Source organism: Micropterus salmoides, unplaced genomic scaffold (genome assembly GCF_014851395.1).
Source record: "Micropterus salmoides isolate LMB-PRFRI ecotype aquatic unplaced genomic scaffold, ASM1485139v1 Ms_hic_scaffold_18, whole genome shotgun sequence".
NCBI lineage: Eukaryota > Metazoa > Chordata > Actinopteri > Centrarchiformes > Centrarchidae > Micropterus > Micropterus salmoides.
The window spans coordinates 17,947,010-17,969,151 of NW_024040928.1; positions in this window are offsets into that span (position 1 = coordinate 17,947,010).

Sequence of the window (22,142 nt, forward strand, 5' to 3'; positions counted from 1 at the left end):
GCAGAAGGAGAGGGGGAGAGCGACAGGAAGGGAAAAAGGCGAATGAGGGAGAAACAGACGGCTGCATAGACGGGAGTGTGGGCGTTTTTTTATTGGTGTCATGAGAGGAGAAATCAATAAAAGAGGTGAAAAAAACCTCCTGGTTTTAAGAGCCCCATCACTGCGGCAATTAAAGGGGCCTTCAAAGAGTCGGTCTAATCAGCGGTTAAATAAAGATAGGAGCAGGCGGCGCTTTGGATGGCCCCGCTCCTGTAATCTAACACCTACTGCCCTGCACTCAGTGGCCCCTTGAACTCAATGTGTGTGTGTGTGTCTGTGTGTGTGTGTGTCTTTGCATACACATACTTGTGTGTTTGTGTCTTTTCTCCACTCACACACACAAATGTTGGTGTACAGAGTGCCCGGACGCGTTTCTGACAGCTTGTATGTGGTTAATACCTCTTAAAAGGCAGATTAGCCAGTTTAAGTTTCCTCTCTGCGTCCTTTACTGTCAGTCTCTAGTATTTGACCTCTGTCTAAACCAAAGTGAGACAAAGCAGATATGTAGGCTCAGCTTATATATTGCAGTTATAGAGCGGCAGTCTACCCTCTGTGCCCGTGACCCTTCCGCTTACCTGCCGTCTTATCTGCAGCGCCATAGACTCGTTCGTCATGTGTGTAGGTTCTCACCATGATAAGGTGCCGGCCGGTGAGTCAATACTCCAGCCTTGGGTCTGTCTTCGCGAGCCTCTCCCTGCTTAAAGAGGCACTGTGTAGACAGAGCAGATACCAGGCTGACCAATGAGTTTGCTTAAAGCACACAGAGGCCAAGATAGACAGGTGGAACAGGCCCTTTGCACAATGTCATTGCATGTCATTCCGCGATGTTAAAGTTTACAGGGCAGGTTGCTTTTGTTCAGCCTTGGTCTGTGGAGTTGTGTTCATGGACGTTCATGTGTTTAAAGCGGATGTATAAGCACTCACATACAGCATTGGTTATCATTAGTGAGTTCCATTTTTGGTTACAGTTTCAGATTGCCATAATGCACAGATTCGCTGTGTATCTTTCAACAATCCTTGCACTAGTTAATGTGCTGTCTGAAAGCCAGTGTTATGCTAGTAGCAACTAATGTAACCTCGAGCCTCAAGCTGAGATGTGGCACAGGCTACAGAGGTCTGGCAAAGTCACTTCTTTTTGACTCCACACTCCCAGATAATTTTCATTTTCAAACTTGTAGTCTTCAGCCCCAATTGACACAGAGGAAGATCACTTAAGGGAATTTATCAGACTTTGCACAGCTCCCTTTGGAGCTACAGTTTTTCTACATATCTTTAAATCATTAACATTAAAGATTTTCAGCTCCTCAACTTAATAGTCCTGAATCGGGAAAGATAATATTTGGAGCAAAAAATGAAGCTTGATTTATAGTTCCACATTAAGAATAAGAATCAGCTTTATTCGCCAGGTATGTGTACACATACGAGGAATTTGACTCAGGATTGTACATTTCCCACGACGTGCTTACTCATACAAAAATACAATAACACAAAAATAAAATAAAATCAGACACAGACTACAGTATAGACAACACAAACACTGAACAAAACAATATAGACATTGACAAATAGTGCAGTGAGCAGAGTGCAAAGGATACAAGAGTAAAATTATTATTATCATTATTGCCTACATGTTGGAGGTGGATGTGATATACAGGTACACATACATGCATACATGGACTCAATGTACACAGTGTGATAGAGCATAGTGCAAAGGATGCTGAAATACACCTAAAATACACCTACAGCGGCATCACACCAGTATAATTCTTTAAAAAACTTTTTCAGGTTTTCAGGTTATAACTTTATAATTTTAAATGTAGTTGCTTATAAATCTAAAACAGTAGATATCATACGGAATTCATAGGTGGATTTTATGAAAACAATCGAACCCCAACCCTGCACACACACATGCGCGCACACACACACACACACACACACACACTCTAACAGCCGTCCTGGTTTGGTGTACACACCTGTGGTTGTGTTCTTCTGATACTTGCGTTCTGTCATTCCGATGTTCCCCAAATCTTTCTTCCCTCCTCCCCATTAACCCCTGACACCTTGCCCCCTCTCGGCACATCCCCGTGGTTAAGCCGGCATTATCAGCAGGCTCATTAGGACAGCATTAGTGTCAGAGATGGACACAGTGATATGGCTCTACAGCCGGATCAGGAGAAGCCAGAGAAGACCCCAAGCCGTTTTTTTTTATCTTCTTCCTGGCCTCTTGGTCTCAGTTCAGCTATTGTTTAGGGATGCCTCAGTTCTGACACCCAAGGTCAGAGGTCACTCGTCCACAGGAACCATCCCGCTCCTTCTCCCCAATGCACTGTCACTATGATTCACCACTCACACGGGTCCCTGTCACTCGGCCCCGACACAGCTGTCACTCATACTCGCATGCATGTTAAAAAGGCGAGCTTTGCTCGCGGGCAGACGCATGCGTTTATCGCTCCTCACAGGCCCTCGCCTACTTAGAAATCACAGCACTCGATATGATACACAAAAACCTCCAACAGGCTGGTCTTTAACAAGCACAATGACCCAGTATTTACTAGAGACATGATTTTTTTTTACTCTAAATGTGAAAAGCAAATATAAGCCTAAAATATATAGAATAAAACAGTAAACACATCAGTCCTCAGGTTCAAGGTTCAAGCAGGTTACATCATCATCATAATATCTGCCTGACATAAGCAGTGATTTATTAGAGGTGGCTGTTTATTTGATCATCTTCAAGCTTGCCAAAAGATAAAGGAAATGATGTATCTTATTACTTCCTGCATTTTCACTTTAACCTTGATAAAATTTTCAAGGTGATCTTGTTTTGCTTCTGATAGATTAGGTTAATTATTTCTCACCTGTAATCATTGAGTCAGCACAGTATTTATATGAATTACGTTTATATCGGATGAATCTGCATGTCATGATTTACATCCAATGCAAACGTTAGTGTCAGTGCAGGTATAGTATTGTGCCCTGTTATGTAAAGTAAGGGCGTGGAGGTCAGGGTGGTGGATGGTCCTGAAATGCGTCTGCCTTTTCATGTGGGAGAATTGTTCTTTTCACTGAAGATGTGCACCTTTCAACTTTTACTCATTCCTGTTTTATATTTAATTTCAGCTTTTCCCATTACACATCGTAAAGTTCTTTATCCATAATTATAGACTGGTTGTCTTTTCACCATTCTCTTGTTTTTGCTATAAATACATATTGTTTTGACATGTTGGGGAGGGATGGTATTGTAGTTTTTTCTAAGGTGAGGGGAGAGTCCAAAAAGAAAAAAATGCTGGAGAGTGTCTTGCTTAAAAGATAATATAAAATTAAGTATAAGCTTCACCCCCAAATTATGTCTCTAAGGCCCCATCCACACTACTGCGTTTTCAAATTAAAACGGAGACCTTTTGCTACGTTTGCACCTCCCGTCCAGACTACAACGGCGAAGACCTAAAACCCGACCCCGTTTTGCATTTCAAAACTCCAGAGGCCGTTTTAGTGAAGATGGGCCAAAACGGAGAACTTTAGAAATGAGGACACAGCCGCTCATACTCGGCTCTCTGATTGGGTCTTAGAAGTCATGCAAAGCAGAAACACGATGCTACTGACAGGGTTTTTGACATGGTATTTTTATTAAAATATTATGTACCGTGCAAATAACACTTATTTGCCTACACTTGCACTGTGCATGTTGCCGTATTTACTTTGCAACAACACCCAGTCTGTTTTATGCCGCCACACTCCTGTGTTACATTCAGTAACAGTCCCAGCTCCTTATTGGTGCATGCAAAAAAAAAAACTTCTTCGTCTGTATTTATTTTTTCTTTCACCAAATCTTCTGTAACCAGGAAGAGACCATCTGCTTCATGTTTACACCGGCACGCGCATACCCAGTGTACCTGAACGACCAATAGATGTGCGTTTTCAGTCGTTTTAATGTAGACCGAGATCAACTCCAAAACACAGGTAAAACGCTGGTGTGGACAGAGATCGTATTCGTTTTAATTCTCTGTTTGTAAACTAAAATGGAGTAGTTGGATGGGGCCTAAGAGGCAGTTGTTTGTTTTAAGATCCTTTAGTCTGCCAAAAGAAAAAGCTAACTGCATTTATGTGCTTATTGTTATTTGTATTGGTCATTATGTAACTATCCAGGTGCTGTCACTGCAATTTATAATTAAAGTCGAAATGCAGTTCAAACATGCCACGATACTTAAAGGTCAAAATCAATCAATGTTAAATAAAAGGAATCACACATGTTAGCATCTTTTCCACGTGAAGCAGAGGAAAGTGTCAGACTCACAGGTAGAAAAAAACCCCCAACAGCCTTGTCCCTGTGACCCAGATAGCACCACTTAGGAAACCACTGCCCACATTCCCATCCCCGGCAAATGGCTCCTTCTCATAATCATTAACACACAAATGGACCATGTTCTTGTGTGTGAGAGTCTATGCATATGTGTGTCGATGTGTGTCTTTGTGGCGTACTTTGTGCTTGGCACAAAGCTGTGATGTATATAAAAAGACCCACTTAGAGCCCAGGTTTAAATTTAGCAACACAAGATACTTTACCCACTCTCTCTCTCTCTCTGCCTTTGTGTGTGTGTGCAGTACTTGTTTACCTAAGAACAGATGTTTGAATTGGCGTGTTCATTTATTAAAAAAGAAATCAGTTGAGTTCTTCATCAGCAAAGGTGCTGTAAGTATTATGATATAACGAGAAGTGTTTGATTGGTGCTGTGTGTGTGTGTGTGTGTGTGTGTGTGTGTGTGTGTGTGTAGAGAGAGAGAGTGTGTTTCCAAGAGCCTGCTCAAACCCAGCTCCCTCACCTTGTGTTTATATCTCATAAATGTAAAGAACACAAAAGGAGCTGTCAGAAGTCTATGATTTTTCTCCCTGGCCCCTTTAGGCCGTTCATTAAAAAAGAAGACGAGGAGAAAGGATGAGAAAGGGAAAGAAAAAAGAAAACAGAGCAGGTGAAGAGATGAAAAGCGAGCGAAGGCCTGACTCAACAGTATCGGGTGTTCAGGTGTGTTTACGCGGAGATCAGAGGTGAGAGGATGTGTGTGAGAGCGAGTGCGAGAGGGTCCCTCGCTACTGGCAAAGTGATTGGCTTCACCTCTGTCATGTGACCGGTGTCCTTAGTAACGACCCACCTCAGGCGAGGGTGATCTGATAGGCTGGTATGGCCCTGAGGTGACAGGTAAGGGTCAAAGTTTGGAACCAATGGCCAGGGGTGGAGCGAAACAGAAAGGTTTAACACCACAAGTGATCTGAACTGCTCTGGCTTTAAATGGGTACATATTCCCAAATACCTACACAGGACAAATAATGTTGATGCTAATTAACACAACGATTCAACCTAAATAATTGCTAGAAATATATGCAGAAAAAAAACACTTTTTGTTTTCTTGTTAATTTTTTTTATATGACAGATAACCAATGTGACAGAAGTGTACATAGCTTATAAATCAGACGTTTTCTCAAATTAACAATAAAAAGACAATGTAAAGAACATTCTCCTAAAAAAAGTTCATAAATACAAAATAAAAGGAACAAAGTGCAGTTTAGCATAAATAAGCTGACTATATCAATCTATATATCAAAAAAATATTTCTTTTTTCAAATACATTTTCACCTTTTTATAAAAACTCTTGATAGGTAATTTCCCATGTCACTTTTCCTTAACCTTTCCTTTATTTTACTCCACATACCACAGAAAGGGAGAAGCAGGGAGCGGTGGTGTTGAATGAATAACTTCCTGCTGCTGTTAGAGAGAGTGGGTGTTTGAGTGTGTTTGTTATCTAGCCCCGGTGTTTTTTTTATCAGGATCAAACAGCAGCCCGGGCATTAGCTGCAGAGGACTCTGCTCTTTTATCTGCACTGGCGGGGATGATAACTAAGAAAGTAGGAGCAAACAGAGGTAGCCTGTGTTAAAGGAAAAACTGTTAAGGCAGGGGATTTGGTGAAGGGATTTCACCCACGTAAGTCTCACGCAACACATCCAAATCACTTAAAGTTGAGCTGCCTGCCTTCTTCCCTTGCTCAAGAGCAACTCGGCAGCCGTCACTGGGAGAAGAGAGCACCTGTCTGTCAAAGCTTTTCCCCGTTTGGGAGTCGAACTAAGTTGCCTTCCAGTCCCAAACTGTCTTCCCATCAGGGTACCACCCCTTCTTACACTTCCCAAACCTCTGGTAATTTTCCAATCTGCACCATTGTAGTGAATAGACGGAGGTGCAGTTGTTCCAAAATGACTGCCAACAAATCGTCCCTGATTGATATGTTTGTTCTCCATTTAAAGGAAGCCTCCCTTTGGAGTGTGTATCGGACTGTGTGAGTTCCCCCAAAGGAAAGGCAGCTGCTATCTTGGACAGGATGCAGCGTCCCAGCAGTAGTTATTAGGAAGGGGGAGCGTAATGCTTAAGTTTTCCTCGCACAGATATCCTTGATCATGGCATTCTGTGCATCAACACTAAGTTTTCAGGCTTTTTCAGTACACAAATTTGACAAAATGTATATTGGATTAGAATGGTGTACCCCGCCTTTATTTAATGAACGTCAGAGGTGTGGTATGTTGATTCTGTTACTTTTGGTATTAATCCTTGCTAATTTTCCCAAAATATCCTAATAATATTCCTTTAAGCATGAAGGCAAACCAGAGAAAAGGCGTGTTCACCGCTGAAAACATCTTGATATTTCCAAATTGATTTGTCTCGTCTCCTCTCGTGTAGCTGGTAGTCGCTAGTGGATCCAGGCTTTCAGGGGACTTCCGCTGTCAGCTGAGGGTGGCCTCGCTCTGTGATTCGGCTCAGAGATCATCTAGAGATAGACACAGAGCAGGTATGGCTTAACATAATCCACCTAAATCAACTCTCTGGATGACAGCCAGACACTGAACAGTTGGTGTATGCAGTGCACCTACATACATATATATACATACCCATACACAAAAATCTTTGACATGATAATTACATGACGTGCCTCTTCACTTATAAAGAACTCTATAAATCATCCTTGTTGCTCTTTTAACAGATGAACCCACCTGCATACACCTGAACGTCGCTCACCACCTTGGGCAAGCGCAGTATGCAGTAACACACCCAGCAATTAGGTAATATTGCCCCAATTGAGGATCAAGTATATAATGAGTACATGGGACGATGTACCCACGGTGTATATTTTCATTGCATATTAAATCATCGCTCTCCCATCCTGACAATGTCTTTGAACTGTCAGGGAGCAGACATTTTCTGGCCAGATATATGGATTTTTTCGCCCAACCTCCTTAATTTTAGTTCAACACAATGCAGAGTGAGGGACAGGGAGGGGGGCAAGGTGGAGAGGGAGGTTTGTCGTTTGATGTGTTCTTTCTCTATCCCAAGTAAAATATCCCTCTAGGCTTTGATGTGTTACCTTAAAACCCCCCCTCCTCTCTTGGTTCCCTTGTGGGAAGCTAAGAGTGATCATGCACACACACACACATGTTTGGTTTTTGTGATACATACAGTAGATTAGGCTGATGGTGTGTATTTAGGATGCGTCTGTGTGCCCTTTTGTGCATCTCTGAAGGTGTGTGTGTGCACACGCAGCCACTGAGGTTGCCAGGATCCCTTTATTCAAGCCATGGTACAACAGGGATTCGACAGGCTTTTGGGAGATTTAATCGCTCTGGGAGTTTGCGTGAGCAAGAGGAAATACCCTTAAAAGCAGAGTCAAAGTGTGATTAGCGTTCATTTTTTCCTCAAGTCTGTTAGTTTATGTGTGCGCTGGCCTGTTCTGGTGACTCACATCCCTCAAGTAATGACACATTATTCCTTAACACACACAGTAAGCCCCCGCTACTTTACAGCCATGATCAAAAGCAGTAGTCATACATGTTGTTTCATCACTTTTATTCGCTGACTAAGCCCCAACTATTGCTTTTATGACAAATCTCAAACTTGAAATCCAAATTATTGCTTTTATGATAAATCCTTCAACAATGTCGGGCCCACTGCTTCCATTTATGTCAAACCCCAACATTTTGAGGTCCCATTCCTGGCTTTCATGACAAATCTGAAACTTTATTTTGCACTTTTCTTAGGTTTATGACAAACTGTCAACCTCAGGCCCAATAGTTCTGTTTATGATGAACTCCTAACCTTAAGCCAGCCGTGCATCCTTAACGAGGGTTCTGCCAGTTTGGTCCGGCTGTAATATAGTTCCCCCCTGCCCTCCCCAGTTGGACACTAACGAGATGCCGCACACTGACCTCTGCAGCAGCTCAAATTAGATGTAAATTGTGCCTGATTTTTACGGGGGTCCCTAACGCGATCCAGATCCCCCCGCCATCACGGCCAGCGGGTCAACGGCGTGAGAACGTCTCGCTCCCTAACGACATTTGGAGTGGTCGATGAGAGGGGTCGTGGGTAATGGTGACCTCACTGGCCTACACTTCACTTCCTTCTAATTAGAGCGCTGGGCCAGATCAAAGGAGCCAACCGCATCGCAGCGGGAGGGCTACTGAAGAAGGAGGGAGCGTAGTAAAGACGAAGAGGTGGAGGAAGATAAGGGGGCAGGAGAGGGGTGAGGTAGAAGCCTTTTCTATAAGTAATGGGGTGCAGTGAATTGGGGGAGAATTTGAGTTTTTTTTTCATTAGTCCTGGAGGTCGGAGGGGCACTCAACCTGTGTGCAGCGGTATGGAGCCTCTTCTATAGGTGACAGGAGTGCCTTAAAGAGGGGAGACTTATAGAGAGGTAGTGGAGGGGAGAAATGTATTTGTGCGAGAGGTACAGAGGGAGGAGAGAGGGTTGTAGGGTTAAGCACAGGAGAGAATAAACCATTATTTCACAGCCTTTCAGGAAAGCCATGCACCTCGGCGCTGTCTGCTGGCCTGCTCTATGTCTGGCCACAGCTGTGGAGACGGACCCAGACACACAGGAAGTGGAGCATTTAGCACTTCCTCTCTCATGGATGTGTGTGGCTGAAGCCCCCCAGTCTTAAACATATGGATGAATGCAAAGTGGATATGCACACGAACACACACACACACACACACACACACACACACACACACATCCACTCAACCAACATTCATCTCTTGTGGAAGCCACTGACAGACTGTCACACAATAACAATGGCCAGATTACATCTGTTTCCACGGTTACTAATGAGAGCGCAAGCGGGCCGGATTAGAATATATAATTGAAGGTAGCCACTTGGGAACATTTTGCTCCAGGAGAGAATGAGAGTGTGAAGGTACAAGATATAAAACAGTGCACACATTTCCTGTAAATCACAGCAGTTATATAAAGGTTATGGTTAATTTCTATCTAAGACTTCATTTGTCTTTTGTCTTGAGAATGAGCATTTTTATTTAATATTTTAGATCTGGGCACCCCTGTCATTAATGCTGTTTTAGGCCGACTTAAGTCCTGTGTGGAAAAAAGCGGCCCCCTCATTAAAATGACAGGGATGGAACACTACATCAGCCTGTCTCACCAGTACACGAAGAAACACGCCCCCTCCCCAAAGAAGCCCCTTGCGTTGCTTTAACGCAGGGCTGGTTTTGGACTGCTTAAGGTCAATATTCACTGCCATGCTTAGGGCAGCTTACCTGGTGTGAATTAACAAATTAATGGATCATTTTACTCCATCCCACTACCAATCCCTCATGGGGTTATTTGGACACATTAACACAAAACAAACAAACGATTCTGATATGTATTTTCACTAACATCTTATAGCACAACTACTTAATTGCAATAAACGACACATAATTAGCCTCATGTAAGAAGCCAAAAAAGCTCGCTCTCCATTGGTGGAAGCTCCTGCTGTTGATTGATTAGGCTCAGATCCCGGCAAAAAAGTATCTTTTGGCTTGGTGACGAGTTAAGTTTTGAAAATTGTACACTACAAGCTCCAAGAAAAATGAGAAACACTGTTATGGCATTTTCAATAAGGAAAACTGAAGATGAATTTTAGAGTGACACTGACATTGTTTGTTACTGTTCGACTGATAACTGACCAGCTTTGTCTTTGTAGCTTAATCTGAATTAATTAATACATGAATAATTATGCTGAAAGGCGTAATTGTGGAACATCATATTTTTTAAAGTGAGGAAAAAATTGGAAGAGAACACAGTGCTCTTGAAGGGCTGTAGAGAACACTGCGTTCTTTCACATCTATGGATCTTGTAAATGCCAGGACACTATGTTCTCTGGAGTCAAGTTTCAGGACGGACCTCCAAAATGCACTGGGCTGTTATGAATGTATGGCATGCTCAGATATTTGTTGTTGGTGTTGCTCTTACATTTACAGTGCATCATACCACTTTTTGGAATGTCAGCCAATGTAAATCAGCACAACTACCTTTCAACGGTAAATTTTCAGTCAAATCCAGTGGATTTGACCGCGAGCTGGATGAAACTGAGGATAGCGCTCCAATGTAGTGCTGACCTCTGCTCTACTCAGAAGCATGCTGTGGATGGTGAGATTGGGAATTTCATATGCTGGGAGCTATGTGTGGGGATCATGGAACAGTGAAACTACAGCCTGGGAAGTTCACTGTGCTTTGATGGAGCCAGAATTCCAGGAGCTTCCCGTAATCGTGGGATAAGGCTGTGTCATCCCTGTCACTCACCTGGATTTATCAGCAGGAAATCTGGAAATGAGACAGCATTCCTTCCCCCTTCAGGAGCTCAGACAGTTTGAACAGCAGACAAAGAGGGCCACAGTCACAGATGAGATGTGATTTGACACTATGCAGACTGCTGTCTCACGCTTTAAACGCTTGAAATACGTAATCTTTCGAGATATGTTTTGTGTGTTCTTAACCAAACTACAGAGAGTGTTTTGTTAAAATAAACCTCTCACGGTGATTAAAAACCTGTTTGTAAAAGTCCAAAACCAGACTCTCTTCAGGCAACCCTGTACACCCCTCGGGGCTAACCAGTGAACTATGCACAACCCCCCACTATTGATGTTGACATGTTCACTGACCTAGTCTATTAACACATACACACACACGCATAATTGGTGTACCCTTTTCGTGCTAACTGGCGCTGATATCATCTGTGTCGTCTGATAGGCTCTGATCTGACCCCAGTATGAGCCTTGGCTGCCCTCTGGTTCTCTATGTACCCATCAGAGCACAAGACCCCCAGTGGGCTCTGAGATGAGCTTCTCTCTAGGACCCTGCAAGGCTTTTATTTATGGGATGTACGACCAACACAGCCATAAATCACTGTGTTGCCAATTTGTGCTAATAAAGTGTTGTTTGATAGACAAAGAGCCACATTCATAGAAATCAACATTTATGAATGTGGCAGTAGTGTTAGTTTTAAAATGTTTTTTGTATGTAATAGAGGGCTGTTTGGAGACGTTAAACTGGACGTACAAGTGGATTGTGTGTGCCAGGAGGCTGTCGAATCCTTTTTTATGGTGTTTCATTCAGCACATGGTTAATCCATCCATCCATCCATTTTCTGCCAAGTCAATTATATCATTATGGATTATTGTTGTATACTGCTGGTAACTACTGATAAATCTGTGATATACTAATAAATAATTCTAGGTCTCCTGGTTTTCCATCATACGTTCATACTTAGGCCGATTTGACCGTGAAACAGATATTTAAGTGCGTTCTAAGAGTTTTTTGGATGTGGGTGTGCAGGAGGACGACATCCCATTTATTTTACACAGTGACAGGTGCCCTCATAGACATGCACAGGAGCACATATGCTGTTGCTGCAACATACACACCCGTGATTCACATGGTGTCACTCAGGCATGAAAATTTAGTTGCAAACATGCTGACTAAGCAGCCAGCTATCCACACCAGCTCATTATGGTAACAATTATTGGGGTAATCAATCGGCCAAATTACTGACCAATAACTGAGGCCTTATTGTCTGAAGGGGAAGACGGTGGCCTTCTTCTCTGCAGTTGGCCCGAATGCATCATTCTGGGCTCGACCCCTTGCACCCCTTGAAACTCTCCGCTCTGTTCCCCACCCCTAATACCTTCCTGTCTCCATTATCGGACTGTGGAGGTCATGCTGTGTAAAGGTCGGGGTTTAGAGGTCATGCTGTCACTCAGACGGCCGCCAAAAATAGGTGCCATGCGATTTTTAACCAAGGAAGAGCTGGAAGCTATGTGTCCACATCATTAACCTCTTTTACACGGAGCATAGCATGCACTCCCAAACACCCACACATGTCCATTAGAGAACAAGCAACTGTATATTAACTTAAACAAACATATAGATGTTGTTTGACCCAAATACGAGGTTCATTGTTCACAACAGAAAAACAGACTAACTGGAAGAAAACACTACTTTAAACTAGCCCACAGGAATCCAGTGATAATAGCTGGGTGGAGAGGTGGCCAGGCTGTTAAAACCCTGGTAAAACCCTTGAGGTTGGCTGTAACTGGGCTCTGGCTCTCTACACAGGGCTCTCTGACGGATGCTTGCTGGCACAGGCATCACCCATGGTACTAACGCTGCCGTAAATCAAAGATGCTCTGTAAGAGCTGCAGCATTAATCAATCACATCCCTGCTACCACAGTCTGCAGGATCTGAATGGGCCTGCATCGTGGGCTGCGTTCCCAAACAATGTCTCACCTGTGCTGTGGTGGCAACGTTACTGTTATGGCTTAGCAGGACTCTTTCTTCCTCTGTTAACACTTGCACCCACGCTCTAAGTCTCTCTCTAAGTAGCTGCAACATGAGAATGCTTCTTAAGGCTCTTGTGAACAGGACAAGGTGATGTACCTCATTAACTGACACACAGGTGAGAAATGGTGCACTGTGTTGTAAGTGTGGGCAGGTATCTACAATTACCTGGAAGCTAAATGGAAATAGTTCACCTTACAAGTCTGGTTATGCATGCTTAAGATTCCTGGTATCTGCTGTGGGAGTGTGTTCAGATGCCGTTATCTACATTGAAACAGAAAGCACTGCAGAGCAAGGAAGTGAAATATCCAAATTCAATGACTTGGCAAACGATCAGAGTTTTTTGTTTTCTGCGTCTTTTATGACTCAGTAAATGCATAAATATGTGCATGCATGTTGAAGCAAAATTGGCACTGAGGTTTTAGTTGTTCTCAGTTAAATAAGGTTTCAGGTATTCATTTTCATTCCAAACAAGGGCACACCAGCTTCAAAATCAGGAAATTGAACGTCTTTCACCGCAAGACAGAAGGGGTAAAAAATGTATTTGACATTTCCCTCAAAAGCAAAAAAATGAAATGATAATAAATCACACCTGTGTGAGGTTGTCTTCCTCTTCTAGAGGATGTGAATTTTTAGAGCTGCCCGTATCTGCCGCTATAAAGATTCCTGCCTCCTGACCCGGAAAGGCAGGCCTGTAATAAGAACCATCAAATCATGTGATTGATCGTCCAACACCGCAGAGAGGAGAGAATGCAACAGGCTGGATGGGCCAGTGCTTGCCAACACTGAGGATGGTATGTGGGTGTGTGTGAGAAAAAAAGTGAAGATGAGACAGAGAGAGCGAGTGAGAGAGACTTGTTTTAATAGGGAGGATGGGGGAGCACAGTGTTTTTTTTTCTTTCAAGAGAGAGATGACAGATGGAAAGAGGCTTGGAAGAAATGAGAGACAAAAAGTGGGGAAAAAAACAAGACTAAAGAAGCTGACATCAAGAGGAAGAGAAGGTTGGACGAGTTGAAATGAAAGGGATCAGCGAAAGAGACCTCATTAACCTGCAGCCAGGTGTAAATCACATCGAGGGCTGTCCGTCGGGGCGTCGCTTTCTGCAAAAGAACCTCGTTTGTTCCTCTGACCTACTGATTATTGCGCTGTTTCTCAACAGTTTCCGTCGCACAACAGGTCAAATCCGAGTGAGATGACATTCACATGACAGATGCCCTGCAAGCACAATGAGCTGCAGTTGGAGGGAGTGGAGGAGTTCCATTTTGCATACCTAATGTCACATTTAAGTCTTTACAACTCAGTTTTCTCAAAGCGGTTAGAGACAAGTGGCTGCACATGTACCTGAGTGGGTGGAAGCATACTGTTGAGTGTACTTTTATTTGTTGTAAATTTTGCATTCAGTCATGTGTATGTGTGTGTTTTGGGGAACTCCCACATTTTCACTTAGAAACTGATTTCTGCTCATATACAAACAGCCAAGAAGCTGTGATATGCCGGTGTCATAATCCCCTCTAATCCGATTAGTTTCATGTATAAGCTCTGTCCTGCGGGCGATGAGGGACGAGGAGACTCAACACAAACTCTCTCCGAAAACCTCGTCACACCTGGAGCTTCCAACTTCCAGTCGTCACACTCGACTGAACGGAAGTCTGATCCCTGATAAGGATCGTGGGTCTCCGGGATCGGGGAATGAAAAGATGATTAAGAGTGAAACTGTGGGAAAGCCACGACGACTAAATGTGGGGTTGGTGTGGATTCCTAGGTGGGTGGAGGGTTTGTGCTTGGATGGGCAAGTGACAGAATGATGAGGGCAGATCCGAGCCCAGAGCTGTTTTTTTTAAGGTGTGATGGGTTGATTGATTAACAGTTTCAAGCCCCTCGAGGGAAACCTGGGTTGAACTTCCTGTACTTTTCTCACATATTGCCTCAAGCTGTAAAAAGTTTCACAACCTTTTCCATAAGAAAAACGCTGTTGCTCCAAGCAGATCTCATACCATACCGTTTACATTGAACAAATGTTTATTTTGCATCTACTTTTCACTGTCTATAACTGCCACCCTGCAGTAGGAGTATATTAGTATATAAATGGTTCAGGCCTCATTTGCATGCATTTAAACACTGTTCAGTATTTTCTGCTGAGGCTCAATGTAAATGACTATTGGCAATAAACCTTGAAAGCACAGTATGTGGAACCCTGGTACTGTAACACATGTAGCTGCTTTACCCAGAGGATACACAGGATGCAACAAAGGTGCACTGTAAAATCTTTACGCATAAGTGCAAACCTAATGGAACAGTGGGGTGTTTGTGAGCAACTTGCGGAACAGCATGGGTTAGAGGCGGAGAGGAGAAAAGAGTTGTTTGAGCAGAAGTTGTTGTGCGAGTCAAGAAGGAATGCAAAGTGTTTGAAAAGATATTAGATAGAGCTGGCAGAACATTCTCCGTGCTTGGCTGTGAAGCTCTGTTGCGTACGCCAAGCCCCGTTCCTCCGGCGAGGCCCCTTACTACAACTGAACAGAATGCGCCGTAACACACAGAGTGTATGCACACACATGCACACAACACATGCACACACATTGCCCAAAGGGCTGTTAACAGGCTGTGTCGCGAGATAGGGCTTAGGGAATTATAGTCACCGTGTGAAACTGGTTTCATTAGTTTGTGATTGGCAGATTATATATATTGTGACAGCTCAGTTTTTCCTATTTAATTGTATCTCATCAGCATTATAAGCAGAAGTGGTCTATCAGAAAAGTGTGTGTGATGACAGAAACATCACGTGTGTAAAATGTGTTTTCTAAGATTTTCCTAAACAAACAAACAAAAAATGAAATATATTTGTAATTTGCGCGCATGGTATTTTACATTTCAGGTAACCATAGGAACAGTACTGCATGACGCTATGTCTCACCGGTGAAAGAGACCTACTGTGTCTGTACATGGAGCACGCCTGTGTCTTCACTTGAAATGTTGTTCCTGCAGGTTTAAAGGTGGAATGTAAGATAACCATTGATCAAACTGACTGCAAGCACACTTTAAGGGAGGAGGGTTGTGTTGTTAGAGCTAGTGTTGTAGTCAAGACTGCCCAAACCATGACCAAGTCAAAACCAAGACCAAGACCAGAGTTTATCGAGACCGAGACCGAGACAAGACCAAGACTTTTAGGGGCTGAGACCAAGACCGAGGGAAGGCGAGACAGAGTCAAAACCAAGACCAGTCTCTAGTACTACAACACTAGTAAGAGCCATATGCATTCTTACATGCCCTGATATAGAACACCGTGGACCTACATGTTCTGCTGTCCTTGTTATTTAAAATAAAATACTATTGCACCTTTTACTACAGCGTCTTTGACTGCTACTTCTATTATGGTTGGTCCTGCTATGTCATCAAGATTTAAACATTCAGAATTTGTTTTCAAGGACACAGGGTTTGTTCCAGCATCACAATAAGGGCAAATAAAAGGTTAGAGATAAGAGATGACGGGAGATACAGATGAATAAAAAGAATACGTGTTTCTGCCTTTTAATGAGTTCTGAGCAGAGAGCGCCGTGTTGGAGGAAGGCCCTAGTGATGCAGGTTAAACTGGTCGCTCACCAACGACACAGGGAGCCTCTGGACCACAGAATGTCCCGACACAGCGCATTTCATTTTCCATGCATTGCAGAGAGAAAGCACAGAGGCTGACGAGGGCAAACACACACACACACAGTGGCCCTGGAAATCTGCTGACATGTCTGCTTTGACCAGGCGGCGCTCAGTCTGTGGTGCTGCCGAGTGGTTCAGCTGTGACAACGCCGGCAATGACACTCCTCACCCAAGGGTGACCAGAGGACAGAACCCGGCTTACAAGTGGGGGTTTATAGACATAAGGAGGGTAGGAAAATATAATTAATCACAGAGCTGTCCGCTGAAAAGATGGCACTGTCTATACATAAACAGCAAATATATAAAAATGCCAGTTTAGAATGTCTCATCTTATTTTTAACTTTGGCATATCTATTCTTTTATTCATCATCTCTGCATTCTGCATATTTTAGTGTAGTGCAAAAGCATTTAAGCGCACTCTTGACAGGGGCTTGGCAACATTTTATTGCTGACACACCTTCTGAGTTTCTAGACTGGAAATCAGACCAGCCTTTTTGCTCTTGAGTTGTTTGGGTTGAGGAGGGGAAATTGGGTCAGTCTGAAACACCCCGGGGAAGTGGAGGATGGATGGAGGGGTACAGGCTTGTAAGTGTGTGATGGGGGTGTTGTTGAGTTGGGTGGGGGCGTGTGATGAGTGGTGTAGAAAAGAAGAGTCTCAGAGGATGCTGACTGACTACTCATGCAGGAAGACTAAACTCTTGAACCCTCCAGTCTTGCTCTAAAATCACCAAACTCGTGTTTTTTATTCAGTTTTTCTGTCTACCAACATACCGCACAAAAGGTCACACAGGTCTGTCAATTCATAATGCGATAAAACATGTTTTACTGTTTATAATGACTGGACTTTGGATTTGGGCTGCAGCCAGTGCTTATTTTCATCATCACATAATTTTAATTTTTGGCCTATAAAGTGTCAGAAAATTGAAAAATTTTCAGTGTACAATTATATAAAATGGAGAAAAGCTGCAAATCCTCTCATTGAAAAAGCAGATCTTTTTATGTAACAATCTTTTTATGCTCACAAATGTCAATATTGTTTAAACTTTGGCTAAATTAAAAAGTCTAAAATTTGCTACATTTAGATTTATAACCTGAACTACCTGATCAAAGGTTGAGTAAACATAATAATGGCTCTGACTAGTCATTTCATGCCAGCTTTCTTTGGTCGGTGATAAACAAGTGTAAGAGTCTGATACCCAGCCCTGCTCTTCAGTCTAGTTTTTGTGTCTCAGCTCATGCTTGACAACAAAAAGTGGTGCAGCACAAAAATGTGAGTATGAAGGTGCAGACAGAGGCAGGAATGAAATAGTAATGAGAAGAGAAGGGCAGATGCCGGCCACTTCGGAGCATCGCCCTCTTTACTCTCTTCCTCACCCCCCGCTGTGATTCCGTCCCGCCTTGTCTCGTCTCATCCTCCCTGTCTCCCTCCATCCTCCCATCTCCCAACTCTCCGATCCCACTCTCCTGTGTCGTGTGCGTGAGTTTCTCTCTCGTTTAACTTCTCCTGTTTCTGTCCTCGACAGCAGGAGAGAAGCAGCCAGGAGGGGTGAGAGACATTGAGAGAAATGTGTGAGAGAAGGAACACTTTCTTCCAGTCAGTTGTATAAAGCCATCAGTGTCCCTGTTAAGCCCTGCCATTCCCTCCGCCGTCTGTCCTCCTCACCCTCTGTCTAGTTATCAAAGTGTTTATTCAGCCTGGCATTGTTGCCTCTCTCCTCATTTTCAGAGAGAAACGCAGAGAGCAGAGTGTGATTCACTGCATTCACATGAGGACAGTGGGAGCAACTCAAAATGAAAAGACATTTCAGGGGTGGATGGGGGGGGGTACACCCCCTGCTTCATACACGCCAGTCACTGGGAGGGTATGAAGGCTTCGATGCCAGTGAGAGGTGGTGGTGAGGTGGTGAAGGAATGGAAAAGGAGCCTCTCTGAACCGTGCCCCTGCTGATTGAGATGTACCCCACACAGGCAAACCCCACTTTGGGGTGGATCTGCGGCACAAACACCCCCTTTAGCCTCCGGGGTGCGCCAATCCGAGTCAAGAGCCTGCTGGGAAGCAGCGTGTGGGGGGATGAACTTGACGTACCGCTGGACGGAGTCTAAAGGATCCTGCGGGTGGGGGGGGGAGGAAGAAAGTTGAGGCCGGCGCGGGTTGGTGACGGGGTACTGCTCGGTGCCAGGGTTGCCCTGGTGACGGGCAGAAGGAAGAGGCATGATATTCTCTCACTGTCTTGGAAGAGATTTTTTGGTGTGTGTTGTTTTGTGTGTCGCTACGCCGCTGTGAGGATGCACCGAACCCTGCCGCTCTGGTGTCTTCACCGCTGCCCTTTGATGATCAACACACATGTGCACACACACACACACACACACACGCACACACATAGTTTCATGGACACACACACACAGATACATGAGCAGAGAGAGAAAAGGTCCGCTTTGGCGTCCATGCTTGCTTTCCTTTGATGCTGTAGGACAAACACACACACTCCCAGATCACACTAGAAGTTGAAGTTACTCGGTAATGTCTGGCAACTGGTCCTATTAAGTTGCTTTTATGATGGGCTAATCACAATAGTTTGAAAAATTACTGCCGAGCCGACAGATTGATTGTATGTGCACTGAGGTGCAGTGTGTGAGTGATTATGTGGGTCTGGTTTATATTAGTGCTCTTTTGAGGGATATAAGGCGGTTACTGTACTGTGAGCTACTGAGGTGTTCTGGTATCCATTTGGATGAATCAGCACTGATGACTGAACTGTACAGGGAGATGGGGCTCACCCAGATAACTACTTCTCTTCCCTGATCAAACAAACCACCAGCAGAGACCTCTGTCATGCTGTCTCTTACTCTATTATCTCCTCTGTGGTCTTTTTCTCTACCCCTTTCTCTCTATCTCATCTTATTTTCCCCCTCATTTTTTTTGGATAGTTTTTCCTTTTACTTTCTGCCCTTTTCCGCCTACATTTACTTTATTCCTCTGCCTCGCTCCTATTTAATTGCCACCTGCCGCTCGCAATCAGCGTTATTCAGATACCCGGAATTTCCAGTGTCATAGGCAGCGCTGGTCGGGGAGATGAAGAGAGAGAGCACAGATGATGAGAGGAGAAATGATCCGTGATTCATCAGGAGTTAAAGAGGAAGTACTTTTTTTAGTTGTCTTTAAAAGCAACAAAAATGATTCAAGTGGAACTTTTAAAGGAGGCATTCAGGCTCCCAGGTGGAAATGTTATACCTGCGCACAGATCTAGAGTGACACAAGGAGGGATGAAGTGGATCAAAGGCAGTCTGGGGGTAGAGGAGGCCAGACAATCACCCTAAAACAGATAATTGGCCGGTGTGGGGTTTATAATGGAGCTGTCAAAGGGCTCCCTTTTCACAGCACAATGACATTTGTGCGTGCACGCTTGCGTGTGCGTGCACAATGCAACTTGTATGTGGAGAGACAGGCTTTTAACATTGGGACTAAAGGTCGGTGTTAGGGTCTGTGCATGCCTCTGGGGAACGTTTAGATGTCTGTAGAGACAGGAAGAGAGAGACGAGAGGAATGACAAATAGAAGAGGAGTGTTGGCAGCTTTTAAAATCATTTGGCTTGTGTGTAGAATATTCTGCATTGTTATGATGAGGTGTTGTTTTACAGTGAAGGACGGGTTTGTGCTGCTCTGTCTTCTAATGAAGGCCACATAGAAAATGAATGTTTTTCTCCGTGGCCTTCGGGCCTATCTATTTTCTGAGTATTTTCAGTATCAATTCAAATAATCAGTTCTGGGGAAAGAATTCGTAATTCTAAGTTTGCTATTCCTGAAGCTTTCAGACTTATTCCGCAGCCTTTCTCAGCTGGTACGCTGTGGGATATGGCCAAAAGTTTTCTCCAACTAAAAGTCAAAAACCCAAACATATTTAGTTGAGAATGATCAAAACACCAAAACCTCAGACAAGCTAAATTTGAATTGCTGCTTAATATTCTGTTAGTTGGAAAAGTCAATCAATTAACCAATGATTTCAGCCCTTAAAGTAACATTTTCATATATTTTAGCATCAGTGTGGAAATAATTAATCCTAAATCAAATTGAATCAATTTAGTAGCCCGCAGGTTTAATGAAGATAGAAGGGTTAAAGGGAGGACCGAAGCTATGGAAAGAGGAGAGGAGACTGACGGTCCTAATCCCTCCTTGGTGGCCCGGCTTCCCTGCAGCACAACAGGTCCCATAATTACCCCCTCTCCTCTGGCAGCTCACACTCACAGCTCTAGCAGCAGGGAACTGGCTAATACTCTTCATCCTCTCTCTCACGCACACACGCACACACATAAAATATCTGGTGTTGGATCTGTCTTGAGCCGGTGACACGCAGCGAGAGGACAGACAGAGTGGACAGTGTGGTCGCCGTGCCACCCGTTCCAAAGCCTTTTAAGAAAAATCATTTGGCTGGCAGAAGGTGTAGTCAAGTGGCTGTCGGGGTCAGTCGTGTTTATTTTTCTGTCTCCTCCTGTCTGTCTGTGTGCTGCTCACCTAATTAACACAGTTCGACAGCCAAGAGTGTGTTTGGTGGGAAAAAAGATGATGGTTACGCTGTGGGGTTGACAGCGGCACAGTGTGTTTACAGGGTGTGTGTGTCTGCTTTTGGTAGTATGTGCAGGTAAAGGTTGAGATTGAACATATTGCCAAACAGGTCTGAGTCCTATATTACAATACAGGCACATACTTAGACATATGTTAAATATAAAATTTTAAAAAGTTTATTTGTATTTATACTTCTCCTGGTCTAACTTTTATTTCTTTACTTTTTAATGTATTTTTTATGCATAGAAATCATAGAGAGGACAGCAAACAAACAAATTTTGTAACCTAACTCATCATTTGAATTTTAAATGAGTGTGTACTTTCACATTCAAAGGCTGTAGCCTAGGAAAGTTATTTGCTTTGCTCGTTAACCTGCCGAGGCCATGGTTGAATTTCGATAGTCAAGACAAATAAATGTGAAACAATGTGCTGTTGAGTCCAAGCTTTTTAAGCAATAGTGTCAGTACTTGGTCTGGAATGTTCTGCATGTTTTGATGGGACTTTGATGGGACAAGCGTAATTTCAGGTTTTACAGACATCAACGTCATCAAACGTTCTGAAAATGTGTGCCATTTCTCCTAAGATCTCCCCCAAACATTATGTGTGAATAAATTTAGGGTGAGACATTTTAAAATGTCCAGTATCAGAATGGAAATCTGAGAGGAATTGAGTCACGTCCTCATCTAAGTATTCCTCTAACTTAATATGATTATCTGACCAGGCTGAATCAATGGTCAGATGTTTTCCCTACTTAAATCTGGTAGCAAAACATGAGCTGGTGAGATGCAGTCTGGCTGTGTGAGGCTTGAAAGAGTCTGCTGCAGTGTCAAGATGGACTAATCGTACCTAGATGCCCTTGCTGTTGTTTCGACTCATTCACATGACGAAAAAGTGAAAAGTCAAAGATAACGCTGTAAAAATGTATCTTGATGCCCATGTCATCATTGTGTCTTCCTTCAAATTTCTACAACAAAATCTAAAACATATTAAAAAATGCATTTTATTAAAACCCGCTTTCCTTTGATGATGCGTATTTTCTTAGTTGACCTTAGAGAACACCAAGAAACCCAAGGAGAAAAAGTATTTAAATGGTATTTAAATTTAATTTTTAAATTTTGAAGCAAATTACTTTTGAATTAGTGATTTATTGGATTAAGTCTGGACACAGCTAATTATGTCACACATTGAAGTGAAATTACAATTGTATGTGCTTTTGTTCAGTTACCTTCTCTGCCACTTGACTGA